The following is a 27,124-nucleotide window of genomic DNA, read 5'->3' as shown; positions in this document are numbered from 1 at the left end:
CTATCTTTTCACCTTTTTTTGATTAACTCAATCGTTTATTCTCACTATCATTCTCGCTTGTTGTGACACAGGAAAGTTCCCTTTGCGGACAGAGACAACCCCTCTAGCCCTAGAGTGGGTCGAGTAACAGAAAAGACAATACCAAAGAAAATTTCCTTAGAAAGTTGATGCCATGAAGGCTTACCTTCAAACCGTCGTTCGATGGAGTTCCTGTTGTGTTGCTCCAACTTTTGTTTTTTTAATCACTTGTACCTAAAAACAACATACAGAACACAACCACGAACATAATAGAGTACGAAAAAAACTATCTACTTAAAGAGTCAAGGAGCTTCAAGCTATCATTACACATTTCGACATACGATATAGGAAATAAGTTGTTGATTTGTATTAATATAAATCAAAGTTGAACTTACAACCAAGCCTTGACGTCATAAACCTCCTTGAAGGGTCCTATCAGCATGTCCCCGCAAGCATTCACTCGTATATTGTCTCCCAAAAGATGAACAACTCTCTCTCCTACCCAAAGGCTAATGCTAGAATACTCTTATAATCAAGTTAACTCCACTCAAAACCATCCCAAGCTAAGTTACATGAGAAGCTACTTCCACACTCTAGCAAAAATCTCTCTACTCTTACTGTTGAATTCTTGGACTCTGAAGCTAGCTGATTTAGTCATGGAGGAAGTATTTATAGGAGGAGGAGCTTCCATAAAAGATGGGATAAAGAGATTATCTCTTTGAGAGGTTGTGCAAAAGGTGTAACAACTATCCCAAAGGAGAGATGCGAGCTCATCTAATCCAACAACCAACTCTAAGATTTCCCATGAAGCTATTATACTTCGAAGCTTCGACAAGTTGTTTAAAAAACTTGCCAAAAGTAGCTCGTCACTGGTGCAACACAGAGATCTTGGGTTGTGTTATATTCTTTCCACGTAGTTAACAGGGGGTTTGAGGGGTACATGTAACCCCAGTTTATGGGGTCTAGGGCAGCGCCCAAGAAAATTTTGGTTTTGGACCCTATTTAGGTTGGGTAGACCCACCTATGGCTTTGTGCATGATTTTTGGTCCATGGTTTTGGACGCGATGGTTTTTCGGTCCATGGTATTGGATGCTTCAACATGTATAAATATGTATTGTAACATTGAAAGGAACATAATGAAAAAAATGAAGCTGGTAGTCCCGGTTTTGGGATCCAGGGTAAAATCTCTGTGTATATGTGTTTTATGTGGTATTCTCTCACATTGGTTATTTTCTGTGATTTAGAATTCATATGCAGGTAATTTCTGTATGGGGTTAGAACCTACATTTGGCATCAGAGTTGTTTTTGGCTTCAAGGGGATGCCTTTGTTGCTGAAGGGTTTCACTTGGGCCTGTGGTAGACCCTGTTCAGTGGGAGATCTGCGAGATCAATTCTAGTGGTAAAAGAAGATGGTGAGCATTGGAAAGATAGAGATCGATAAATTTAATGGTCAAAGTTTTGAGTTGTGGAAACTCAAGATGGAGGATTTGTTGGTGGATAAAGATTAGTGGATCGCGGTAGATCTGGGTACTAAACCAATGGGAGTGTCCGATGAAGAATGGAAGAAGTTGGATCGAAAGGCAAAGAGCACAATACGATTGTGTGTCTTAGATTTAGTATTGCTTAATGTATCAGGGGAAGCTACAACAAAGGCTTTATGGGACAAGTTAGGGACTTTGTACCAATCTAAGTCTCTGGTGAATAAACTATTCCTTCAGAAAAAGTTGTATAACCTGGGGATGAAAGATGGAGACTCAGTGACAGACCATCTGAACACATTTAATACTATGGTAAGTTAGTTAACATATGTTAATATTAAAATTTCATATGAAGATAAGTGCATCAATTTGTTGTCTTCTCTACCAGATTTGTGGGATAGTTTGGTTATTGCAATAGGTAGCAATGCAACTGCCTTTCATTTTGATGAAGTAGTCTCATCCTTTTTGACGGAGGAGATGAGACGGAAAAATATGGAGAGCCGGAATGGTGATGCCTTGTCTGTATGACGATGCTCCCAGAACAGAAACAAAAATAAGTCATCGACTGGGAGATCTAAATCTAGAGGGAGATCTAAATCTCCAAGAAAACCTGTAAAGGCAGTGTAATGGAAATGCGGAAAGGAAGGGCAGTACAAAAGGGACTGTAAATCTAAAGCTCCTGATAAAGGAAAGGGATCTGATGATTCCCCTTCCACAGAGGTGAAAACCACCTCAGATGAAGGAGGGGATGTGTATTTGGCTTCTTCAAGTACACATGTAGATCATGAGGCATAGTTGATTGACTCAAGTGCATCCTTTCACTTCACTCCCCATAGAGAGTGGTTTTGTGAGTATGAGAAATACGATGTTGGCGATGTCTTCTTAGGAGATTATAGGAAGGCTAGGATCATTGGTCATGGAAAAGTAAAGTTGAAGTTGCAAGGTGGAAGGGTTCGAACACTTCCGGGTGTTCTGCATATTCCTACATTGGCCAGAAATCTGATTTCTGTAAGGAAGTTGGATGATGCAGGTGTAAAAATAGTTTTCGAGAAGGATACCTGCAAGATGGTTTGGGGAGCACTGGTATTGATTCAGGGAGTTCAAATTGGAACTCTGTACAAGCTGCAAGGTAGCACTGTTGCTAATGGGTGCAACAGTGCTGTGGTTCTTGAAAGTGGAGTAGAAAATCTAGTGGTCCCTGGAGAGAAGACCATGCTGTGGCATCAAAGGCTTGGACATATTGGAGAGAAGGGCCTTCGAATACTTCATGGTAAAGGTATGGTAGAAGGTATGAGTAATATCTCTTTGGATTTTGATTTCTGTGAAAATTGTGTATATGGGAAGCAGAATCGGGTGAGTTTCCCCTCTGGTGGTAAGAGGGCGAAACAGATATTAGAGCTTGTTCACAGTGATGTGTTTGGACCTGTGAAGGTTCCATCATTGGGTAATTCTGTGTACTATGTATCATTTATAGATGACTTCTCAAGGAGTACATGGATATATTTCCATAAGAAGAAATCTGAAGTCTTTGATAGGTTTAAAGAATTTAAGGCTTTGGTGGAAAACTAGATAGAGAAGAAGATAAAGTTGCCGAGGACAGATAACAGTGGAGAGTTTTGCAGTAAGGAATTTGAAGAATTATGTAAGAAGTGTAGTATAGCATGGCAAAAGACTACTCCATATACACCTCAACAAAATGGAGTTGCAGAAAGAATGAACAAGACATTGATGGAAAGGGAAAGAAGCATGCTCAGTGGTGCTGGGTTAGGACATGGATTTTGGCAAGAAACCCTCTCTTTCACATCTGAGGTTATTTGGATGTGATGCATATGTACATGTTCCAAAGGAGAAATGAGCCAAGTTGGATAGTAAATCTGAAAAGTGCATCTTTATTGGGTATAAGGATGGTTTAAAGGGTTATAAGATTTGGAACCTAGTATCGAGGAAGGTTGTGTACAGCCGAGATGTGGTGTTCAGAGAGGTGAAAGATGTTATTAAACATGAAGTCCAACCAAAGGAACTTGAGAAGATAGAGTTTGAGCTAAAGGAGGAAGAATCAGACTCTATAGCAAAGGAGGAATCAGAAGATGAAGATCCACAAACTCCATGTCTGAGAAGATCAGTTCGAGAAAGAAGGCAGCCAGAAAGGTATATTCCATCTGCTTTATGTTCAATTTTTTCTTTATCTATTACTGATGATGATCCCAGAACTGTGAAGGAAGTAGTAGATTTAGAGGATGGAAAACTCTGGAAAGAGGCTGTGGTTGATGAAATGGCATCCTTGCACAAAAATGAGGCTTGGGATCTAGTGGAGTTTCCGATTGGAAGGAAACCCATTGGCACCAAATGGATGTTCAATAAGAAGACAAATCCAGAATGAAAGGTGGAGAAATACAAAGCTCGGTTGGTAGCAAAAGGTTATTCCCAGATGTCAGGAATTGATTTTGGTGATATTTGTTTCTCCTGTTGCCAAGGTAACTTCTATTAGATTACTTTTATCTATTGTTGCTTCTTTTGATTTTGAGGTAGAATAGTTGGATGTGAAGACATCATTTCTTCATGGGGATCTAGAAGAGGAAATTTACACGAAGCAACCTGAAGGCTTTGCAGTGAAGGGTAAGAAAGAACTAGTATGCAAGTTAAAGAAGTCTTTGTATGGGTTAAAACAGTCACCAAGGATGTGGTATCATAAATTTGATACATGTATATGGGGACTTGGCTTCACCAGAAGTAAAACAGATCACTGTGTGTATTTTAAATTAATTGGTGACCATGTTATTTATTTGGTCTTGTATGTGGATGATATGTTGCTGGTTGGAAATGACAAAGAAATTATCCAGGATTTGAAGACCTAATTGTCCTCCAAATTCGACATGAAAGATATTGGTGTTGCAAACTATATTTTGGGCATGGAAATTAAAGGATATTAGGCAAAGAGGAAGCTCTGGTTAAACTAGAGGAAGTATGTCGAAACAATACTGCAGAGGTTTAATATGCAGGATAGTAAACCGGTGAAGGTTCCTATTCATGTAGGTGTGAGGTTATCTGATGAACAGTGTCCCAAGACACAAGAGAAGGAAGAGGACATGTCCCGTGTTCCATATGCGAGTGCAGTCAGTAGCCTGATGTATGCAATGGTCTATACTAGACCAGACATTGCACATGTAGTGGGAGTATTGAGCAGGTTTATGTCATAACCAGGAAAGGAGCACTAGACCACAGTGAAGTGGGTTTTCAGGTATTTGCGTGGCACTAGTGATTATGGTTTTCACTACCAAGGAAGACCAAGATTGGGCGGAATGTTGGATATTCATGGCTTTGTTGATGCAGATTGGGCGGGAGATCTAGATCAGAGAAGATCTACAAGTGGGTATGTGTTTAACCTATTTGGAGGTGTAGTCAGTTGGATGAGTAAGAAATAATCTGTAGTGGCACTATCAACTACAGAGGTAGAATACAGGGCAGCCAATCATGCAAGCAAGGAAGCAATTTGGTTGCAAAGATTTTGTTCAAGTATGGGGTTAGTACAAGGAGCTATAAGGATAGACTGTGAAAGCCAAAGTGCAATTTCTTTGGCAAAGAACCCTGCATATCATTCAAAGACAAAGCACATTGATGTTCAATATCGCTTTGTGAGGGATATGATAGAAGACAAAAAGGTGTTGCTGGTAAAGGTGGAAACTTTGAAGAATACTGTAGATGCATTGATAAAATCTGTGAGCTTTGAGAAGTTCTCTTGGTGTAGAGAAACAATGGGCATTGCAGGGTTGGATAAATGACTAAGCTCTCTTGTGGCCCCCTGTGGAAAGAATATAACAAGTGGGAGAATGTTGGGTTGTGTTATATTCTTTCCACGTAGTTAACAGGGGGTTTGAGGGGTACCTGTAACCCCACTTTATGGGGTCCCAGGTAGTGCCCCGGAAAATTTTGGTTTTGGACCCTATGTTAGGTTGGGCGAACCCACCTATGGTTTTGTGCATGATTTTCGCATATGTTTTTGGACGCGATGGTTTTCGGTCCATGGTTTTGGACGCGATGGTTTTTCAATCCATGGTATTGGATGCTTTGGCATGTATAAATATGTATTGTAACATTGAAAGGAACATAGTGAAAAAAATCAAGCTGGTAGTCTCAATTTTGGGATCCAGGGGAAAATCTCTGTGTATATGTTTTTTATGTGGTATTCTCTCGCATTGGTTATTTTCTATGCTTTAGAATTCATATGCAGGTAATTTTTATACGGGGTTAAAACCTACAAGAGACAAAGTGAAGACTTCGCTAGGGCTAGTGCAATCTTGGCCATCTTCATAGGTGGAACAATTGTTGTCCCATGACAACCCAAAAACACAAGTAAAAAAGGGTCTGCTCCAGGAGAAGTAAATTGAGATATTCTTCTTGAGATGATAAGGAAGACATTGACACATAATTTGTAACATGACACAAGGAAAATGTCAATAACACAGACCGGTAGTGTCTGTAATTAGGGAATGCAGGATCAGTGAAAAATTATTGTGTAACACTCGTGTTTATCTGATAACTTCCGTTTTTCTCCATTTCAAGAAAACTCTGCAGCAAACATCGTTAGAAACAATGGGGAAGAAGGGGAAGGGAATTGCATTTGATAAGTTAGAAATGGTGCAATTTTTCTCTGATACCAAATGCAGCAAAGACAGAGGAACTATGACATGGGATGCCATGTACAACTTGTTAGAAGAAGAGAAGCCTAGGCCACTGGTAACAAAGGCCATGACAAATGCTCAGGAGTCATCTGATGCCTCTTATTTCTAAACATCATTTACTTTCCTACACTGCATAGCTGCAAGACCAAAAATAATCCCATACACAGACATGGTAAAATGGGTAATTGATGAGGTAGACATCACAGACCGAACCTTCAAGAACAGGCAAGAGGTCATGGGGTCTTTCTCAGTAGACAACCTATGAATAATTTACCAATTACCTAAGCCGCAAAAGTTCTACAACAAACAGTTCCTTGAGCAATTTGCTAAAGAAAATGAGGACCTGTCGGAAGTCACGTAGACCTATAAATCAAGTGAGGGCAAGCTCAAATGGGATAAAGCTGGTATGGACTCCATGACATCCATTTCTCCCCCTCATAATTTTGCAGTAGCAATGATATGTAGGTTGTTCGGTAGACCCGACAACACCAAGTTTTATATGGACTTGCTCCCATTGATAGATGCAGTAGTGAATGCAAAAATAATGAACTGGGTTCAAATTTTATTAGATAATTTGGCAAAGGCCATTATAGAATATAGAAGAAAAATAAGTTCCTCTTTAAGGGTTTATCCCCCATTTTTCATGAGTGATTTTTTTATGGATGCAATCTATTTTTGTTCTCAATTTCCCAATATGGGATGGAAGTGGACTATACATAACCCACTTCCCATCCATATATACCATAAGATTTTGTGGAAATCTCAATTCCACCCCATTTTTATAAAATTTGTCAAGGGGTTATGCTACCCATTCATAGAGAAGTATAACAAGACTGCCCCTAGGTTTTCCAAAGAAGCCGAAGTAGATATCTTGCCAGAAGCCAGATGGTTTAGGGAAGAAACATTCACCTACATTAGATTCTTTGGGAGCATCGCTTCACCGCATGTCCTCCCATATTATGTCCCAAAAAAACTAATGGCTAGAGAAATATCCTACCAAACAGCAGGGGAAGGCGGATTAAGTAGAGAACTGAAAGAGAAAAAGAAGGCCATTTGGCCTACATTCCCATTACAATGTGGTGATTTTGCACTACATGATTATGGACATGCATTAAAAGAAGTAGAGATTATTAAGTCTCTGAAATTAGCTATAGTTATGGGAAGACAGTATGACCCAAATGGAACTATTAAGGATTTCACTTCTATGGTAAAAGTAAAACAGTTCACCCACAAAGAGGATGCCTTCGATGACCTATTCCTACAGGCAGAAAAATTTTCACAAGTTTTTCATATGGCATCACTACTTTTGACCCTAGAATATGTTGAGGCTTTCCATACATACAGGAAAAAGAGATTATTAAAGGTCCCATTAGACCTACTGTAGATTGAACCTATAAGGGAGCCAACTCTAAATGTAAGCTTGGAGGGAAGGTCTAAAGATAAATCTGAAGAAGAAACCCAAGGGAGATCTACGCATGAGTCAGAGCACTCAGAGCGATAGTCTCAAAATGGGGGAGGAAACACCAATAAAGAGTTTGAAAAAGACAAAACCCAAAGTATAGAGGAGACCACTGAGCAGGCCAAAGAAAAGAGACAAGCATAACTTGCTTCTACTTCAACTTAGTCAGGTAAAGCTCTAGTCATCGACCTAGAACAAGAATGGGAATAGTTCAAAAAAAAACCTCCACACAGATACAAACGCTGAGCAAACATATGAAATAGAGACTACCAAGAAAACCCGGCATGAGTCGAATCCATAAACAATAGAGAGAAGAGCTACAGGAACTCAGGACATTGAGGTTATTCCTACTACTCCTACTTCAGAAATTGTTTTAAGAATTGAAGAAATACTTCCTCTATATGTACTCTATAGCCCTACCAACAATGTTGTAGTCAAGAGACAGAGGAAGAAAAAAATGTTGGAAATTGTAGCTGTTACGACTCCAGAAAATGAACCAATGGACATCGTATGGAAGGACTCGCCTATCGACCCATTTGAGAATCTCACAAAACTGTCGCAATTCATAGGAGCCTATGCCACAACAACTATTGACAAGGCGATAGAGGTCCAAATGCTGCTTAAGGAAAAGTAACATAGAATTCTACTGCTAGAACAAAAATTATCCCAAGAAACATCTAATGAAAAAGAAGAAGTACAAGTAGCCCAACTTGTTATGCTCTTGACCTGCGTGAAGATGCCAGAATACCAAATATATGAAGAAACATAACCTAGAACATAGAACAAAATGAGAAATAATAGCATGTATTTTACTATTCAGAGATGAAACCAATGTTCACTTGTATCTTCCATGGGGAAACCTCCAATAGAGCAGGGCTCGATTACAAAATAAGACACGACGCCCCTCAATGGGGAGTCTCTATTCTTTATATAGGATTCATACATGCAATAGCATGGGTTAGTACCATGGTTCTCTTATTCCCATCTATCTAATACCATGGCCAATTTGCAACTAACTGTGGTCCGTTTCTTTAAATACGAGTCAACCACTTATAATTATTAATATGGGCTTTATTGACTCTTTAACTAACTATAACTATGAGTCAACCCTATTACATAAATAAGGGGGTTAGGCTTGGACCCTAACATGCCCTCCCCCACAAAAATAGCCTTGTCCTCAAGGTTGAAGCTACGGAAACTGTTGAAGAATAGTGGCTGGTTCCCAGGTCGCATCTTGTGGAGAGGTGTCTTTCCACTTGACGAGGACTTCCTTGACCATGCGGCCACGCAGATGTTGCTCTCACTTGTCAAGTACATGTTTCGGTTGAAGCCAGATTGAACCTTCTTCATCCAATTCAGGTAGACTGGTTTGAATTTTGCAATTTTTCCCCACCACTTCCTTGAGGCATGATACATGGAAGATGGGATGGATTTTTGCAGTGGGTGGCAAGGTTAGTGTTGAGTTCTAAAACTACCTTTCCCTTAGCTACTTTTCTCATCCTTCCTCCTCTGTTTTACCATGAAAAATGCATCCTTATCATCAAAAACCATTATACATTGCTTCAAGGAGTATATTTTAGTGATTTAAATGTTATACTGTTATGTTTTCTATTTGAATAAGTTTTTGTCTTTTAGCTACGGAACACAGCCACACTCTGCAGCTAATTGGCTGTTCCGTAGCGACTTCCATGCTTTGTAGGTTCTAGGTGTCAAAAGAGGAAAAGGACTACATGGGTAGCTTGGACAATAGCAGGGCATGAATCGTATCCTATTTATCTGGCCTAGATCGATGAGGAAGACACCGATCAAAGGGAAGTCAAATATAGAAACCTATGGCAAACAGGACTCTGTTTTGCACACGTTTCTCAGTGATAGGGATCCGAAGCAATTTCCTGAGGTCACAGAGTTCATTTGCTACCTACACAAACGGAATCCAACAGCCATTACCATAAGATTTATGTTTTCAAGAAACCAAGGACAAGAATTCCGCATACTTGCCTGCCTACGTGTTTTGCTGTAGCTTATTTCTCTCTTTAAAATAGTTGTATATTTCTCTATAAGTACCTGTGTGAAGAACGCAGAACAAGTTAAGTTTTTGCATATATATTAAGTTGAGATTTCCGCTCTGTAGTTTGAAGAACTCATTCTCTATTTTAATATAAAGACTCTATGTCAATGGATACCTGAAGCGTTGTTGGAGTGTTGATTACGTGCTGATAATCTGAGACCTTTGTAGAGTGCCCCTGCGTTGGTCAAGGTTACATTTTATTTCTATTTTGTCTTTCATGATTAACTGTAAATTCACTATGTTTTTTCTCCATGATGTTTATAACCATTTTCTAACTTTGTTCATAATGTCGCTTGTGTCATCTTCTTATTAGCACAGAATAGATCTTTTTTTCACTACTTTCTAGTTTATTATTAGTAGCTTGAAGTTGATGTCAGTAGAATAGAGTAATTTAGATTTTCTGATCATTAGTCTAGTTTTTTCATTTGCTGTCATTAGTATTTAGATTTTGAATTTAACCGATCAATTCCATTTGTTGTTAGTTTAATAACTCATGTTGTAAGTGAATGTTTCCGAAAGCCCTTTCAGTTGATGGTACATCTTAAAACTAAGTGGCGAAATATTTCATTTATGAATGAGTCTTTCTCTGCATTTTTATGTTTACTTTTTTTTAGAGCAATGAAGTATGGAGTCTCTCAAAATGCTACCACAAGGAGGTAGTTCTCCCAAAATTGTGTAACAAAGTGATAAAACACTTCATTTAGGTGTTATAGTAGATTAGTTGCAATTTCACTTTCATCTTTAGTCTTTCATTTAAATTTATTGCAATTTCATTTTTAGTTTTAGAACAATGAAGTAATGAATCCCTCAAAATGCTATCACAAGGAGGTCATTCTCCCAAAATTGTGTAACAGAGTGACAAAACTCTTCATTTAGTTTTTATGATAGATTAGTTGCAGTTTCATTTTCAATCATAGTTTTTCATGTAGTTGCAATTCCATTTTCAGTTGTTCATTAAGTTTTGATTTTTCAATAAATTAGACAATAGTTGTAATCTTATTTTCAGTATTTCATTTTTGTTTCATCATAGATAGCTGCAAACTCATTTTTAGTTTTAATATCTCATTTAAGATTTGGTTTTGTAATTGATCAAATAGTAGTTTCAATTTCACTCTTAAGTCCTTTTAGTTCATGTTTTGGAAACAATCATAATAGCAAGAAGAGAAACTTTGTTTTCATTTTCTTGGTTAAAACTTTACTTCCAAATCTAGCTTAAAGCACTTTTGGCTCTCATTTCATTTTCTCTAGATTCTTAACAGCAGTAGATTTAAGATTTTATTAGGAATTAAAAGATCAAAACCCAAAACAAGTTAAAACTCAAAAACACTGAAGTAGGAAGGGCCATCTAGCACATATAGTGCACTACACTTCATCAGTTTACGATACCGAGATTGAGAATTTATGTATAGAAATTTAGGACACTAAATTGACCAAAAACTTTGGCGCCATTGCCGAGGAAGTATAACTAGGTAGCTTTATCTCTTACATTTATAAAAAAAAAAAGAAAAAAAAAAGAAAGTGACATGCATAGAGAAAGAGATTCTAGGGGTAGATTTATAGCTAGGGACAGAAGTTCAATTCCCACAACTCCACCTACTCCACCAAGAGTTAGAAAAGACACACCTCCATCCCAAACTCATACTCCCATCCATAGGATTCCTGGAATTCAAGGGGTAGAAATTTAATCAGAAAATTCTCCTACATCATCCACCAAAACAGTCCTAGGAGAGAAGACCTTTTTCACCTCCACAAGGGAGCCTATTGTAGCTGAAGAACTAAGAATACCCAGTGGGGAATAAAAAGTAGGAACTCCCTCTCATAGTCCATTGATAGAAGAACTAGAGGAGGAGGGAATAACCTTGCAGGTTGAGCCCTATACTGACTCTGAGGAAACTATAATGGCAAAAGAAGAGCAAGATGAAGAATTCTCACTGTTTGGAGGAGGGGGTAGAGGAAACAATGGAGTAGGTAGAGGTAATAATGGAGGAGGCAGAGGAAATAGGGAAGTGTATAACTCATTTGGATTCCCTATAGTGGATGAGGGAACACATACCACAATGAAAAACATTTCACCATCTGTCCTCCCAAACTTTTATGGGTTAAGAAGTGAGGATCCTGAAACATTTTTGTTTGAGTTTGAAGTCTTGTGCAAAACCTATGACTATCTAGAAGAGTCTCAAAAACTCAAATTGTTCCCTTCAACACTAAAAGGGGTTGCTTTGAAATGGTTTATGGGGTTAGTCACTCAATCCATTAGAACATGGAATGACATGAAACATGCATTTTTGGATAGACACTTGGATTATTGTATGCCTACCAATCATAAAGATGAGGTGTTAAAAATGATGCAAAAAGAAGATGAAAACTTAGAGGATTTTCTTGAGAGATTCAACTATAATTTGAAAAGAGAAAAAATGAACAATCTATATGAAGATACGTTGAAAGCTCTTTTGTTAAAGACCATTAGAGATGAATGGATAGATATCCTTAACATTATGGGGAAGGGAGATATATCTCAACTTCTATTGAGTGACATAGAAGAACTATGTGTTCATATCTCAAGAGGGAAATCTAAAACTGGGAAAGGACCGATAGATCCTTCTCTTCTTAGAGCAAACAAATCTGCAACTAGATTTGTAAGTAGGGCAGAAATTGGCAATATGCTTGAAGAGTTTAAAAATGACATTTTAGGGAGCCTTAGTGAGCAACTAGACACCCTTAAAATTCAAAACAAGTAGAAAACATAGGCTGATGCTTTAGCCATATTTTGCCCAAAATGCAAAAAGAAACATGCTCTAAGGGAATGCCCATTAGATGCAAAAATTGTAGAAACTTATATGATTTGTTCAAAAAGTCATGAGAACAAAGGTTGTCCCTTAATCCCAATTCTTAAGGCTCTCTTCCAAGAGGAAACAGTCCCAAATGCTGCAGAACCTCTTTGTCTTGTTGCAAGAAGACCTTGGCAAGGGCCACAAAATCAAGGATTTAACAATCAAATGTATTTTCAGCCCCCACCAAACTGGAGTTCTTGGGAGAAACCTTGGCCTCAATCTCAGTATCAATCTCAACCTTGGGAACAAAGGGTACAAAATCCTTATGGGAGATTTGCTCAATATTATCAATATCCTCCATCTTATCATAGCTATCCTCCCTCACAAAATCAGCTAGAAAATTAGCAGCAACTTCCAAATCAAAACCCTCAACTTTCATTGCCATTTCCACAACAACCTCCACAAGAAGGTCAAAATCCTCAACTCTTACTTCCATTTCAACAAAAACCAAATCAGTTACCTGCCTGACCATTACCAAACCCCAATAATAAAAACCCTCAGAATGCTTACATGGTAAAAGGATAACAATTTCCAACTTACATGATTACTGCTCTAGAACTTAATGATGTTCAGCTTAGATCTGGTAGGATATCAGAAAAGGAAAAACCTTCTATAGTCATTCAAGAACAAGATAACTCTAAGGAAGACTCTCTAAAATTCAATAAAAGTTTTGAGGGAACATCCCTCCAAAACCAAAACATTGAAAAAGAAAAAGAAAAAGAATCAATAAACACAACTCCTATTATTGAGCAACCATCATCTACTTCTACACCTCCTTTTCCTGAGAGATTACAAATGGATAGAGGGGAAGAAAAATAGATCTTGTTGCCCAATTATGATTTTATAGATGAATTGAAGAATGTTTGTATCAAAATTCCTTTGTTACAAGCCATTAGAGAAAATCCTATTCTAGCCAAAACAATAAAGGAGTTGAGCATCAAAAGGCCAGGAAGAAAACCAAGAGAAACAAAAAGAATTCACCTGGTAGGAAAGATAGCAGACATCATGATGGGAAAGATTGCCATGCAAAAATATGTGGATCCAAGAAGTCCAATTGTCAAGACACATATAAATGGGATTGAAATTCCAAACACATTGATTGACTTAGGGGCAACAATAAACATTATGAGTAGACAAACTATGGAGCAGCTTAAACTTCCTAACCTTCTTTACACACCTACCTTACTGCAACTTGCAGATAGATTAGTAATCAAACTAGATGGTGTGCTAGAAGACATTTCAGTCTCCTTAGATTCTTGGGAATATCCCATTGATTTCATGATTTTAACTCCCAAGAATAATCTAGGAGGACACCCACTCATATTAGGAAGACCTTGGCTGGCCACAACTAATGCTTTTATTAGTTGTAGATATGGTGACATGTATATTTCTGATGGTAACTCAACAAAGAAATTTACTTTGTATCCTCCAACAAAAGAAATCATAGAAATAGATGACAAGGAATGGATTGATGAAGAAGATGATATTCAACCTCTCTTTACTATGTCAGAAATTAGTGAAGATAGTCAAATTTTGAACACATTGGAAAATTTTGAAACATCTTCAAAATATGATCATGCACAATTCCAAGAAAAATCTAATGTTGAATACTTGTCCTCTAGGCAGATGTCTCTCTATTCTATGGAAGATTTTGGTAGCTCTACAATTGAAATTTTTCTAGGTAGGACACTGAACATAAACAAAAGCTTGGAGAAACTACAACAAGAAAAGCTAACCAAAATATTACAAAAACATTCTGCTTCATTTGCATGGGAGCACACTGACATGAAAGGTATTGATCCTAAGACTTGTATCCATCATATCTATATTGAGGAAAACAATAGACCAATCAGACAACCTCAAAGAAGAATGAATCCAAATATTATGGAAATTGTGAAAGAAGAGCTCCAAAAATAATAAATGTAAACTTCATTTACCCAATTTCAGATAGCCAATGGGTTTCTCCTTTGGTAATTGTGCCTAAAAAGAATGGTAAATGGAGGGTGTGCATTGATTACCAAGAATTGAATAAAGCAACCTTGAAAGATCACTTTCCTTTGCCCTTTATAGATCAATTGTTAGATACATTAGCAGGTAAAAAGTATTTCTCATTCTTGGATGGTTTTAGTGGTTATACTCAAATTCAGGTAGCACTTGAGGATCAGGATAAAACCACATTTACTTTTCCATGGGGAACGTTTGCCTGCCGAGTGCTTCCTTTTGGGTTATGTAATGCACCAACAACATTCCAAAGAGCAGTACTAGGAATTTTTTCTGATCTAATACATGGTGTGGAGGTATATAGGATGATTTTACAGTCTATGGTAACACATTTGAAGAAGCTTTGGAAAATTTAGAAAAAGTCCTTAAAATATGTAAGAAACAAACCTTTCACTAAGCCATGAAAAATTATTTATGATGTTTATAGAAGGTATTGTTTTAGGACATCACATTTCAGGAGATGGGATTAAAGTTGACAAATCCAAAGTTGAAGTCATCTTTAAGTTATCAATTCCAAATTTCCAAAGGGATGTTAGAAGTTTTCTAGGATTTACAAGGTACTATAGAAGATTTATAGAAAACTTCACTAAAATAGCATCTCCACTCTTCGAATTGCTTACAAAAGATTGTGAATTCAAGTGGAATCCTAATTGTCAACTAGCATTTGAAACCTTGAAAGAAAAAATATCTGAAGCACCTATCTTGAGAGGACCAAATTGGAAACTTCCTTTCCATATTTCTACAGATGCTTCAGATACAGCTCTGGGAGCTGTATTGGGAAAAAAATATTTGATTCCTTATGCCATTTACTATACAACTCAAAATTTGACTCCCATTGAGTTGAATTATACTGTGACTCAAAAAGAATTCTTAGATGTTGTTCATGCAATTAACAAGTTTAGACACTATATAATAGGCTATGAAACTTTTGTTCATACAGATCACTCTGCAATTAGATATTTGATGAATAAAACTATTACTAATGGCAGAGTTACAAGATGGTTTTTACTTTTGCAAGAATTCAATGTTAATGTGCTAGATAGAGCTGGAAAACAAAACACAATTGTTGATTTCTCGTCCAGGATTCAGAATATCAAAGAAGACTCTCCAGTTGAAGATAAGTTTCCTAATGAATATCTCTTTGTAGTAACCACACAAACTCCTTGGTTTGCAGATGTTGCTAACTACTTGGTCACAGAGAAGTTACCTTCACATTTATTTCCTAGAGAGAAAAGAAAGATTATTCAAGATAGTGCAAGATATTCATGGATCACTAACGAATTGTATAAAATAGGGCCAGATCTCATGATCAGAAGGTGTGTCAGCGAAGATGAAATCTCTAATATTCTCAAAGCATGTCATGATGAGCCATGTGGTGGACACTTTGCTGACAAGAGGACAACCTATAAAATCCTTTCGTTAGGATATTTTTGGACATCCATATTCAAAGATGCTAAAGAATATGTCAGAAGGTGCGGCAGCTGCCAAAGGGTAGGGAAACCTGCTCCCTTAAATGAAATTCCATTACAACCTCAGGTACTTATCGAACCCTTTCAAAAATAGGCTTTAGACTTTATTGGACCTATTAATCCTCCATCCAAGTAGAAAAAATATATATTGGTATGCACTGATTATGTCACCAAATGGTTAGCAGCTAAAGTATTACTTTTTGCCAACAAAAATTCTGTAGTTAGTTTTCTTTTTGAGAATATTTTTACTCGCTTTGGTGTTCAAAGAGAAATTGTGACAAATCAGGGACTTCAATTCACATCCAACATGATAGAGAAGATTATGGAGGAATACAAAATCGAGCATAGGAAATCCACTCCCTATCATCCACAAGCAAATGGTCAAGTGGAGTATACAAATAAAGTGATTGAAAGAATCCTCACCAAGACTGTGCATTACATAGAAGAGATTGGGCAGAAAGCCTTCCTGAAGCCTTATGGACTTATAGAATCACATGGAGGAACACAACTGGACATACCCCTATGAACTTGTTTATGGGAAACAAGTCCTGTTCTCCATAGAGTTCCAAGTCAAAACTTTCAAGATGGCAGTCCGGTTGGGGATGGATTTATCAGAAGCTCAAAATCATAGACTGGAGCAATTGAATGAACTTGATGAAATCAAATAAGAGGTTGTTCAAAGGACTGGTCTAGTTCAGAAACAGAGGGCTAGGTGGCATGACAAATTGTTGGCCGGATAAATCGATTTTGCGGACAAGTCTGATCTCCCTAGTATCAAAAGATATCTAGCAACAAGTAGGACAAGCAAATCTACATTTCTCTAAACATATTGTGATTCATTAATAAAAACTATAGAGGTGTTTAGACCCTACCTTAAGTCCAACTCTAGTTTGTAGCAGCTATCCTTCAACCGTCCGAAAGAGCTTCCTTTTGAGAACCTGCAATCACAAACAAGCACACATCAAATAACACCTACATAGCTAATATCATAAATCATGTTCATTATGGTGATAAAGGAATCCATAAAATAAACCATAAAACACAGCTTATTGAGAAAAATAAACTTATTTGTATTAACTTTGAAATAGAATAACCTTACAACCTTTGTTGCCTTCATGTTGTACAAGCTCTTCCCAGGGTCCGAAATAGGAATCTCCTTTACTTTGAAAAGCCTCACACTCTTCCAAATGAGATCAAAGAGGTATGTAATCTCTCCTCACAAAAGCTCAATTAGGAAGACTAAGTTCCAGCAGCATTTCACCTCAAAAATATTCAGCTTTCAACCTACCAAGTAACCAGCCCAATGCTTTATTTTATAGTGCAAAGGAAGGAGGTTACAGGTCCACCTATGAAGGGATAGAGTCCTCCTTCAAAGGGATAAGATCCTCACATCAAGGGGTTAGCTCCTTAAGGTATGGGATGCATGAACCTTAAAGGAGCAAACTTGCCACCTCAAGATTCCTTCCATAAGCTTCTAGAAATGAGTCAAAGTGAGTTTTTAAGAATATACTTGCACTTTTTTTACTTTTAAAGGGGTCTGCACCCATAACACAGAGACAGAGCAGTCAGGTGCACAGGGGACATGACCTTTAGTTGCGTGACCAGAAGTAATGCTAAGAGAAAGTGTGGAACCAGAGTTTTATAGACTTTTGAGGGATTTCTCTTATTTTGAAGGATTGATATGAAGAACTGAGGCTTAAGACTTGCAAAGGAGGAAAGTATGAGTGGTAATGGACTCACACAGATTGCAGAATGTCAAGGTGACAATTTTTGTGCAACAGATTGCCCCCTAAAGTGCGAAGTCTGTAATAGATGAAGATAGAATTTGTCATCTAAGAAGAGTGAAGTACTTTATCATTTCAAGGATCATCCTGTGGACACCCCAGTCAGAACCTGTAAAAACATTCAATGCAAAATATATATATGTGAACATATCATTGCTGAGGTAGGCATTCCGATATTGAGATCAAAACTAACTAGAAAACTAACTAAACTGCTTTGATACAGGAATGATTTTGTAATACATCGCGAGTATAGACATATGTACACATAGTATGGGCACAACCATCTGTTTATGAATAGTCCACTGTATAATGAATAACGAAATTCCTCGCAGCCTGGATGGTGGGAACTAGATCCAGGGTCTTGATTTTTGCTTCCCGAACTAGTACGATTCTATCCATGTGAATGAATGTGTCGAAGTCAAACATGGTAGAAACCAATTGATTAGCAGTCAATGATGTGAACTGTTAACAAGTGTGAAAGAAACCACTAGTAATGTCAATGGCTCTTAAAGTACTCAGTACAATCCATGAAATGTGAATAAATGAGCTGATGTTGAACATGTCATAGAATCCTTTGATCGAAGGTCAATGATGCAACCTGTCGTCGAAGGCGAGAAACTTGCCATTAGGGCATGCAGATTCCAAGGTATTAACGATTTCTAGATCATCTTTCTAGATAATGAGTTGAAGTCAATAGAAATCGTTCTGTCGTAGGCAAGCCCACAACACGAAATCATAGATCAAGTTTTGAAGAAATATATTTGGCAAGGACTAACTCAGGGATGGTCAAAATGGATGATAGATATTTTGCAAATGAATGGTTTATTTGAACTAACCCCTTGAACACATAATCACACTGCAGATGGTTTGGTGACAATTGACCCAAAGCTAATACCTAGAAACCGGCTCAAGATTTTCAATATGGTTTGATTAACTGTTAGGCAAAGGATTTCCCAAACCAGGTGAACAAAAAATGTCATGTTCAAGAGTGGTTAAATGCTTTTCTAAAACACAAAGTGTAACAAATAGGTTCATTTTTCTCTCTTTTCCCCCACCATTTCTGGCAAGTACCTCTTTGTTTTTGACAAGCTTGAGGAGGATAACATTTTCTTGTTTATAAGCTCATCCTTCAAATGAATCCAACTTAGTTTAAAATTCAAACCTTAAGAAGGAGTGGTTCGTTCCTGTTTAAAATTGAACAACTCCTTTACTGTTAAATTTTAAGGAGTCCAATATAGGAAAAACTCGGTGTTTTTCAATTTTAGGGAGTCAGAAGAAAAACTTAAGGAAACTCCATGGGTGCCCTTTTTCGTAAATTTGTGTCCCTCAAGCCCGAAAAAGTATAAAATAATACTTGAGAGAACTGCTTGACCATTATGATCAAGGAGTACTTTTCATAATTAGTGTCTTCAATCTGAAAAAGTAAAAAAGTGATCGAAGACACGTCATTTCATAACTAGTATCGAACTCGAAATGAAAAAATTCTGGTGATATTTTCATGTTTATACGGTTAGAAAAGAGCTGAAAGTGGACCGCCTTTTTAATTCTGTTTAATGAGTTAAAAAGGAAAAAACTCGGCAATATTTTCAAATTTTACGAGTCAGAAAAGAGCTTAAAGAGGACTTGTCCTAGAGGAATGAGTGGTATAAAGGGTAGCAACTAGTTCTAGCAATGGAGGAACTGCTCAAAACATGTAATGGTTAAGAGGCTAGCTAATAAAACCACTCATCACTGTGGTCCCTTAGGAAATGAAAACAAGCACGTGAAAGCATATGATCAGCCAAAGAGATGGTGGCGATGGAATGAAAACAACCAAGGTTCATCTAGTAGAATTTAGCGGATAAAAATGACAATCACGAGATGTAAATTAGGTATGGGTTCATTTTTACACAAGCTTGAACCATAGAGAACTCTGCTTGGATTTGGTTTCATGTTTACGCAAGCTTGAAATGAAAAACTATGCTTGTTATAAGTTCGCATGCCCCCAACATAATAACTCAAATCAAGGTACATGCCCCCCAAGCTTCATTGCATTCAACCAGGTGGATGGAATGAAGGTTCACTTTCGAGATCTTGGAAAGGGAGTTGTTTCATTTTTTAATGAGGTTGACACAAGAAAAGAACTATCCTAAAAACCCTTGTTTCATTTTTTAACGAGCTTGACACAAGACAAGGAACTATGATCATGACTCTTTGTTTCATTTTTTAACGAGCTTGACACAAGACCAGGAACTATGCTCGAGACATCCGGTTTCATTTTTTAATGAGGTTGACATGGGAACAAACTATCCTCGATGACTCCTTGTTTCATTTTTCAACGAGCTTGACACAAGACAAGGAATTGTGCTCTAGACACCCAGTTTCATTTTTTAACGAGGTTGACACCGGAACAAACTGTCCTTGTGATAGGTCAGGAATCAGAGAATAATTGTACCACCTGATATGCAATTTCAAAGGGATTCAAGGGCATTGCACCATCAAATGAATCCACCTCGGAATCAGAAGGTAAGATCCAAGGATCATCAAAAGCAATGGTGTTCGATGAAATCATATGAATAGTGGCAATAAAAGGTGATAAGTTAGGAGGAGGGACGGAAAAAGTTTCCAGTAAACTAGAATCTTTAATCAAACCTACTCCAACATCCTTGTAAGGGATTTTCATTTTACCGATGTGTTGAATGTTATCTGTAGAGGCTGGGTCAAATGAGAAATAACTCGGTTGGTCTATCACAATGATCTTTCTGTTATGAGGAAACTTAATAAGCCAAAAGACCAATGAAACAATAACAGTCATAGCATAAGACCAACTGCGACCCAAAAGAAGGTTGTAATCTAGAGGGGCATCAACCACTTCCATATCTAGATTTACAGTTTTTCCTTCGACCCCTATAGGTAAATCTTCCAAAATACCAAAAGGATGGAACCCTCGGCTGTCAAAAGCCTTTAGAATTGTCAGAGACTGATTGAGTGTGGGAGAACTAAGTGATTTCCAAAACTGGATCGACATAATACACGTAGAAGCCCCTTCATCATTCACAGTCTGAAAGAAAGGTCTGTTTTTTACTAACACTGGAATCTGGAAAGCCATTTGATGAGAAAGGTGGGGTGTACTATTCTCTAAATTGAAGATTATTAGGTTCGAATCCTAAATATCAACAACTCCTATAGTAGACAATAGTAATTTATGTTGTGTAAGGCATGATTGCAGCACTTCCAAAGCCAAAATTGTTGAAGGAGCAATGGCCAGGTCTTCAACAATGTTATAATTCTGAGCAGCTCTCGCAGCTGATTTCCGAAATATACCTTTAGCAGGCGGTTTGGTTACTAAGTCTGGGTTGGGTTTCTCAATTTGTAGTGGATCAGACCTAGGAGGAGCTGTATTTGATGGTTTGAATTAGAAGATTCTGCTTCTTTACCATCAATAAGATTGTTACTACCATAATCTTGCGATCGTGTCGCAATCCTGACATGAGACATCATCATAATGGGTTCTTCTGAGGTATTTGAGGAAGAAGCAACCACTTTACTATCTTGAGTAGGAGAACGATCCTTCAAGATAGCAGGTGTTTGAGAACCTTTAACGAATTTTGAAAACTCTGCTCGATATGGGCATTCTTTATTTTCGTTTTTCGTCAATAGATTCATTGTTATTTGTTTTATCTTTTGAATTTTGATTGTTTTTATTCTTCCCCTTCTCTTTACTACCGGATTTGGTCGTAGATGAATCTACGACATGGACATCAGCGAAAGAATATCCTTTCGGGGAATCAGGTAAAGTTATTGTAGGAGAAGAATTCTTTAAAGATTTCTTCTTGCTTTTAATACTATCTGAACGAATCATACCATCAGTGGCATGAGATCCTGAAGGAGCTGTAGTTTTCGGAAGATTAGGGATTTTTTCGTGTAAAGTACCTGATTCTGTATAGACGAGGTCAAGGTACTGAGCTTGAGCAATGACTTGCTCTTCAGTGATAACTCTTGCCTTAGCTACATCTTTAGTGATTTTAGGTAACAATGATTTTACGAACCAGTCCACTAAAATTTGATCCGGAATGAAAACTTTCACTAAACGCCTTCTACGTCGCCATTCATGAATATGATCATAAATATATGTGGATGTGGATTGTTTTAGTGAAGTTAATAGTTCCGTGCCATTGTCGTATCTGACAGGAAATTGAAAATGAGTTAAGAAAGAAGTGGCTGACTGACTGAAGTTATAAAAAGAGCCTCGTGGTAACTCAATGTACCATTTGGCGGCAAGACCAATAAGAGTTCTTTGAAAAAGACGCAATCGAATTGAATCATCAATGATGGAATTAGATGCACACCAGAGGTGATAAATCATAACATGATTTGATGGATCCTCACCTGACTTACCTTCGAATTTCGGGATATCACTGGGCAACTTATTAGGCATTGGCGACCAGTACAGAAGATAATAAATCAGATCGTTCGTAAGGCATGACAAATAAGGTAAATCCAAAGTTGCAATAAATGGTAACTGATGGTTAGGTTCGCGAAAACCTTGTGTAATGAGACCATCTCCGGGAGGAGGATATCCAAGATAACCTGAAATTGGATTTGCATTAGGAATGTTATAACCTCTCGGGAAACCATGATTAACTGGACCAAACTGGGGTTGTTGAGGTTGTTGATAAGTATAGCGAGGGTATGTTGATACTGATAGACTGGATTTTGTACAGTAGGACCGGATTGATACTATCCCTAGTACGGTTGACTTGTGGTAATTGTACTTGGACCATCTTGTCCTGCAGGCATCTGGACCAAAGTATGAACTGTAGGTTGATTGGGGTACAGAGACTTGAGGAGTTTGCATTGATGTAGGAATAGTAGAAACTGGAGCTACAGATACTCCAGAAAAAGGTGTGGTAGGTTGAACAGAAAATGCAGCAGTTGCAACAACAGTTCGAGGCGGAGTTTGAGGTGAGCTAGGGCTAGGCTACTAAACTAAACCAGGTGCAGAGGTTTGAACTGTAGGTTGGACAGGTTGCTGGGTTGGACCAGAAACCAAAGGTTGTCCAGTTTGATTAGATAACTGCACCTTAGGTTGCAAATTCTGTTGAGTTTGAGATGGATCCCACACCATATTCATTCCAGGACCCATAAAAGGTTTTACATATGGAGGACCATAACCTAGTTGAACGTAGGGCTGATAATTAGGAGGTACATTTCCATCTCCTTGTAAAAATGATTGACTAGAAGGCGGTTGGAAACCTTGAGTTGGGTATTGACCTTGAGGTTGATAACCCTGAGGCACATGTTGATTTTGGGGTTGATAAGAATCCTAAGGAATATGGGGTTGACCTTGGGGTATGTACTATCCTGAAGGTTGAAAACCTTGAGGTAGCCCTCCAAGCGGAAATTGACTACCTTGGGGTTGCCCCGCAAGTGATAACTGACTACCTTGAGGTTTCCCCCCAGGTGGTAACTGACTACCTTGCCCCCTAGGCAGTAACCGACTACCTTGAGCTTGAGGGTTTGGAATACTACCAAACATCATAAAGATTTGTTCTACGTTCAACGTTTTTGTTCCATTATTACCAAGTGATAACTGATGTTCAATCGGTCAAGGAGTTGCTCCTGAAAAAGTACCAAAAAGTGACTTGTACCCCAAAGGAACAGTAGGACCGCCATATAAAAATGTTTCGGGTGATTGGGAAAACATGGATGACTGTCTCGACATGATTGATCAAGGATAATAATATATGGGTGTAGGATGAAAATAATCACACATAAACAAAGAAAATTTCAATAAAAGCACCTAAAGTCTCTAAAGAAATAAACAACTGAATCACACGCCGAAAAAATCTAAGAGTTCAAACCACACACAAATAGTACCTTCCTGTACTAAAACACTAGTTGGTGATGAAATCCAACGTCATAGAATTTAATACAGAAAGGGTGGTTGGAACAGTTACCCTGACAACCTGCTTAATGAAACAGACTGGCACAAGTTCCTTCACACAACCATCTTGAGTGAAGAGAACCCCCCAGAGAGTCCAAGTGAGTCTAGTCGACGTCTGCTCTAGGTACAGTGAGACCCGTCCTTCACCGTCACCTTAGGAAATAATCTTAATTTTATGGCCACTAAGGTTACCAACAACAACAAATACAATTGGGGGAGCAGTGTACAATCCGATCTATGTGCAAGGGCAAAGTAACAAAGCTCAATCCCCTTGAAGGCTCCTTGACATGATCAATCTGGGGTTTACCAACAAGTGACCCCAGGCTCCTTGACAATGGTTAATCTGAGGTTTACCATTTTTAATACGCACAAATCTTCTATCTTTCCCAATGAAATAGACTTGATTGTCTCAAAGGTTCAGACATGATCTCGTGATTGACTCCTTTAAGAGAAGCTTCCCAGATTATATCAGTTACAATTGGATTTATTTCCTACCGCAAGATATAGCTACTTTTTTGTTTTAACTATCTTCGAGAGTTAATTACTCCCTACTCCAAGATACTAGCCTAAGCTATATTGGTGATAAGAGCCATAGAAATAAAAAAGATTACTAGATCAATTTTAATTAAGTGTTGCTTTTATAGGTTGTTCTTTAAGTCAATAGGTATGGAAGTGAAACTTTGATGGCGTGAAGACTCGACTCCAAAACACTCAAAAATGCACCTAAAATGATAAGCAATTCATTTTTCTTTCAAAGAAATTCTAGCTAAAAGAAAGAGTTCAAAAATACAATTCTTTAAGAAACAAATCCTTCTTTCAACATAGAAATAAAAAGAAAATTCTTTTGTCTTTTTCAATAAGAACTCAAAACGAGACTATGAATTAAAGCTCACAAAAAATCCCTTTTCTTTTTTGAAAACTTGAAACTACAAAAAACAATTTTCTTCAAAAGAGATCTACAAGTTCTAGAAAGCACTCAAAACTACAAAAACTAACCTTGAGATCTAAAAACTTCTAAAAACCTAATTGTAATAAAAGCTTCAAATATTTTTGAGGACGTTTTACTTAGTTTTTCAGTAAACTAAGGATTAATTTGTTCAGAATAACAAATCAATCAAAAAACATCCAAATATGTTTTCTTTTATAAAAATGAAATTCAAAACTTATAACCAAGTTCATTCAAAGATTTGCAAAGAGAAAAGTAAACCTATTTCTCACAAAGGACAGATTTCACAAACAGGTCAGACTCATCAAGAAGACAAAAGGACACCAGGGTAATCTAAGGTTTCTCAGGGTTCTAATCTTTGACTCACTACAGAGACCAAGTGAAAACCATTCCAGGCATGTAAAACTTCTAGAAAATCATCTAAAACAAAAATACCAACGGAACTTACTTGCAAGAGGATTTTGATAGAACACATGCAAATATAGGTAGATACTAATAGTTGTAAATGAAACCTAAAATTAACTGGAAGAAAACATTTTAGGTTTTTCAAAAAATTTCACAGGGTCTGCATGCTTCCAGAAGAACCAAATGTGGTACCGCTCTGTGTGCTAAAAGAAAAGTGCGGAGATGCCCGCACTGTCTCTAAAAATAAAGTGCGGTCCTTTGAAAACTTCGAAAAAACAAAAAATAATCCATATCCTAAAAAATACCCAATCCCACACACATCAAGAAAAAACCAGAAACAAGAACAAGTTTCTCAAGTCAACGAGAAAGGAAAACCAAAAACCAAATTTAGTTCCCCAGTGGAGTCGACAATTTGTTGGCTGGATAAATTGATCTTGTGGACAAGTTCGATCTCCTTAGTATCAAAATATATCTAGCAACAAGCAGGACAGGCAAATCTACCTTTCTCTAAACATATTGCAATTCATTAATAAAAACTATAGAGGTGTTTAGACCCTACCTTAAGTCCAACACTAGTTTGTAGCAGCTATCCTTCAACTGTCCGAAAGAGTTTCCTTTTGAGAACCTGCAATCACAAAAAAGCACACATCAAATAACACCTGCATAGCTAATATCATAAATCATGTTCATTATGGTGATCAAGGAATCCATAAAATAAACCATAAAACACAGTTATTGAGAAAAATAAACTTATTTGTATTAACTTTGAAATAGAAGAACCTTACAACCTTTGGGGCCTTGATGTTGTACAAGCTCTTCCCAGGGTCCGAAACAAGAATCTCCTTTACTTTGACAAGTCTCACACTCTCCCAAATGAGATCAAAGAGGTAAGTAATCTCTTGTCACAAAAGCTCAATTAGGAAGACTAAGTTCTAGCAGCATTTCACCTCAAAAATATTCAGCTTTCAACCTCCCAAGTAACCAGCCCAATGCTTCATTTTATAGTGCAAAGGAAGGAGGTTACAGGTCCACCTATGAAAGGATAGAGTCCTCCTTCAAAGGGATAAGCTCCTCACATCAAGGGGTTAGCTCCTTAAGGTATGGGATGCATGAACCTTAAACGAGCGAACTTGCCACCTCAAGATTCCTTCCAGAAGCTTCTAGAAATGACTCAAAGTGAGTTTTTAAGAATATACTTGCGCATTTTTTACTTTTATAGGGGTTTGCACCCATAACACAGAGACAGAGCGGACAGTTGCGCAGGGGACATGACCTTTAGGTGCGGGACTGCAGGTAATGCTAAGAGAAAGTGTGGAACCAGAGTTTTATAGACTTTTGAGGGCTTTCTCTTATTTTCAAGGCTTGATATGAAGAAATGAGGCTTAAGACTTGCAAAGGAGGAAAGTATGAATGGTAGTGGACTCACACAGATTGCAGAATTTCAAGGTGACAATTTTTGTGCAACACAAATACATCAAGGACAAGAAGTTTTAGGAAGGAGATTGATTTGGTTCAAAGTTTAAAGATTTTCAAGGGAAATTTCAAACTCATTGGCTTGGGCTATGAGATTGAAAAGGTTTTCAGTAATGGAGCAGTAAGGATGAGAACAATAGATGAAAGACAAATTCCTGTCCTTGTGAATGGTCATAGATTGAAAATTTATCAAAAACCAATCTCAAGGGAGGAGTTCATCAAGATCTTTTAGAACAATTCTGAAATGAAGTTCGTGAAGAAGAATCCTTCTTCTCCACCAACTTAGTCTTTGTTTTTCCTATATATATATATATATATATATATATATATATATATATATATATATATATATGTATATATTGTATAAGTTTGAAAACCAATCACTGATTGGCATGCTTATACAGAAAATACAAGGTGAAAATCAAAAGCTGCTGACACCCTGTTACACTAAAATTTTTCACCATGACTATTTGCAGTTAGTATGGCTCCATCAACTGTCATACTATCCTCCTTGGCAAGTCTCATACCTCTGCTCTTCATGTCAAACTCCAAGAAAGAGAGAAAGTATTTAAAAATCTATATATCTC

Source organism: Pinus tabuliformis, chromosome 6 (assembly GCF_031772625.1).
Source record: "Pinus tabuliformis cultivar Carrire ecotype Pingquan chromosome 6, CPIR1, whole genome shotgun sequence".
Taxonomy (NCBI): Eukaryota; Viridiplantae; Streptophyta; class Pinopsida; order Pinales; family Pinaceae; genus Pinus; species Pinus tabuliformis.
The sequence above is the reverse complement of the archived record's forward strand: the minus strand, read 5'-3'. Positions refer to the sequence as shown.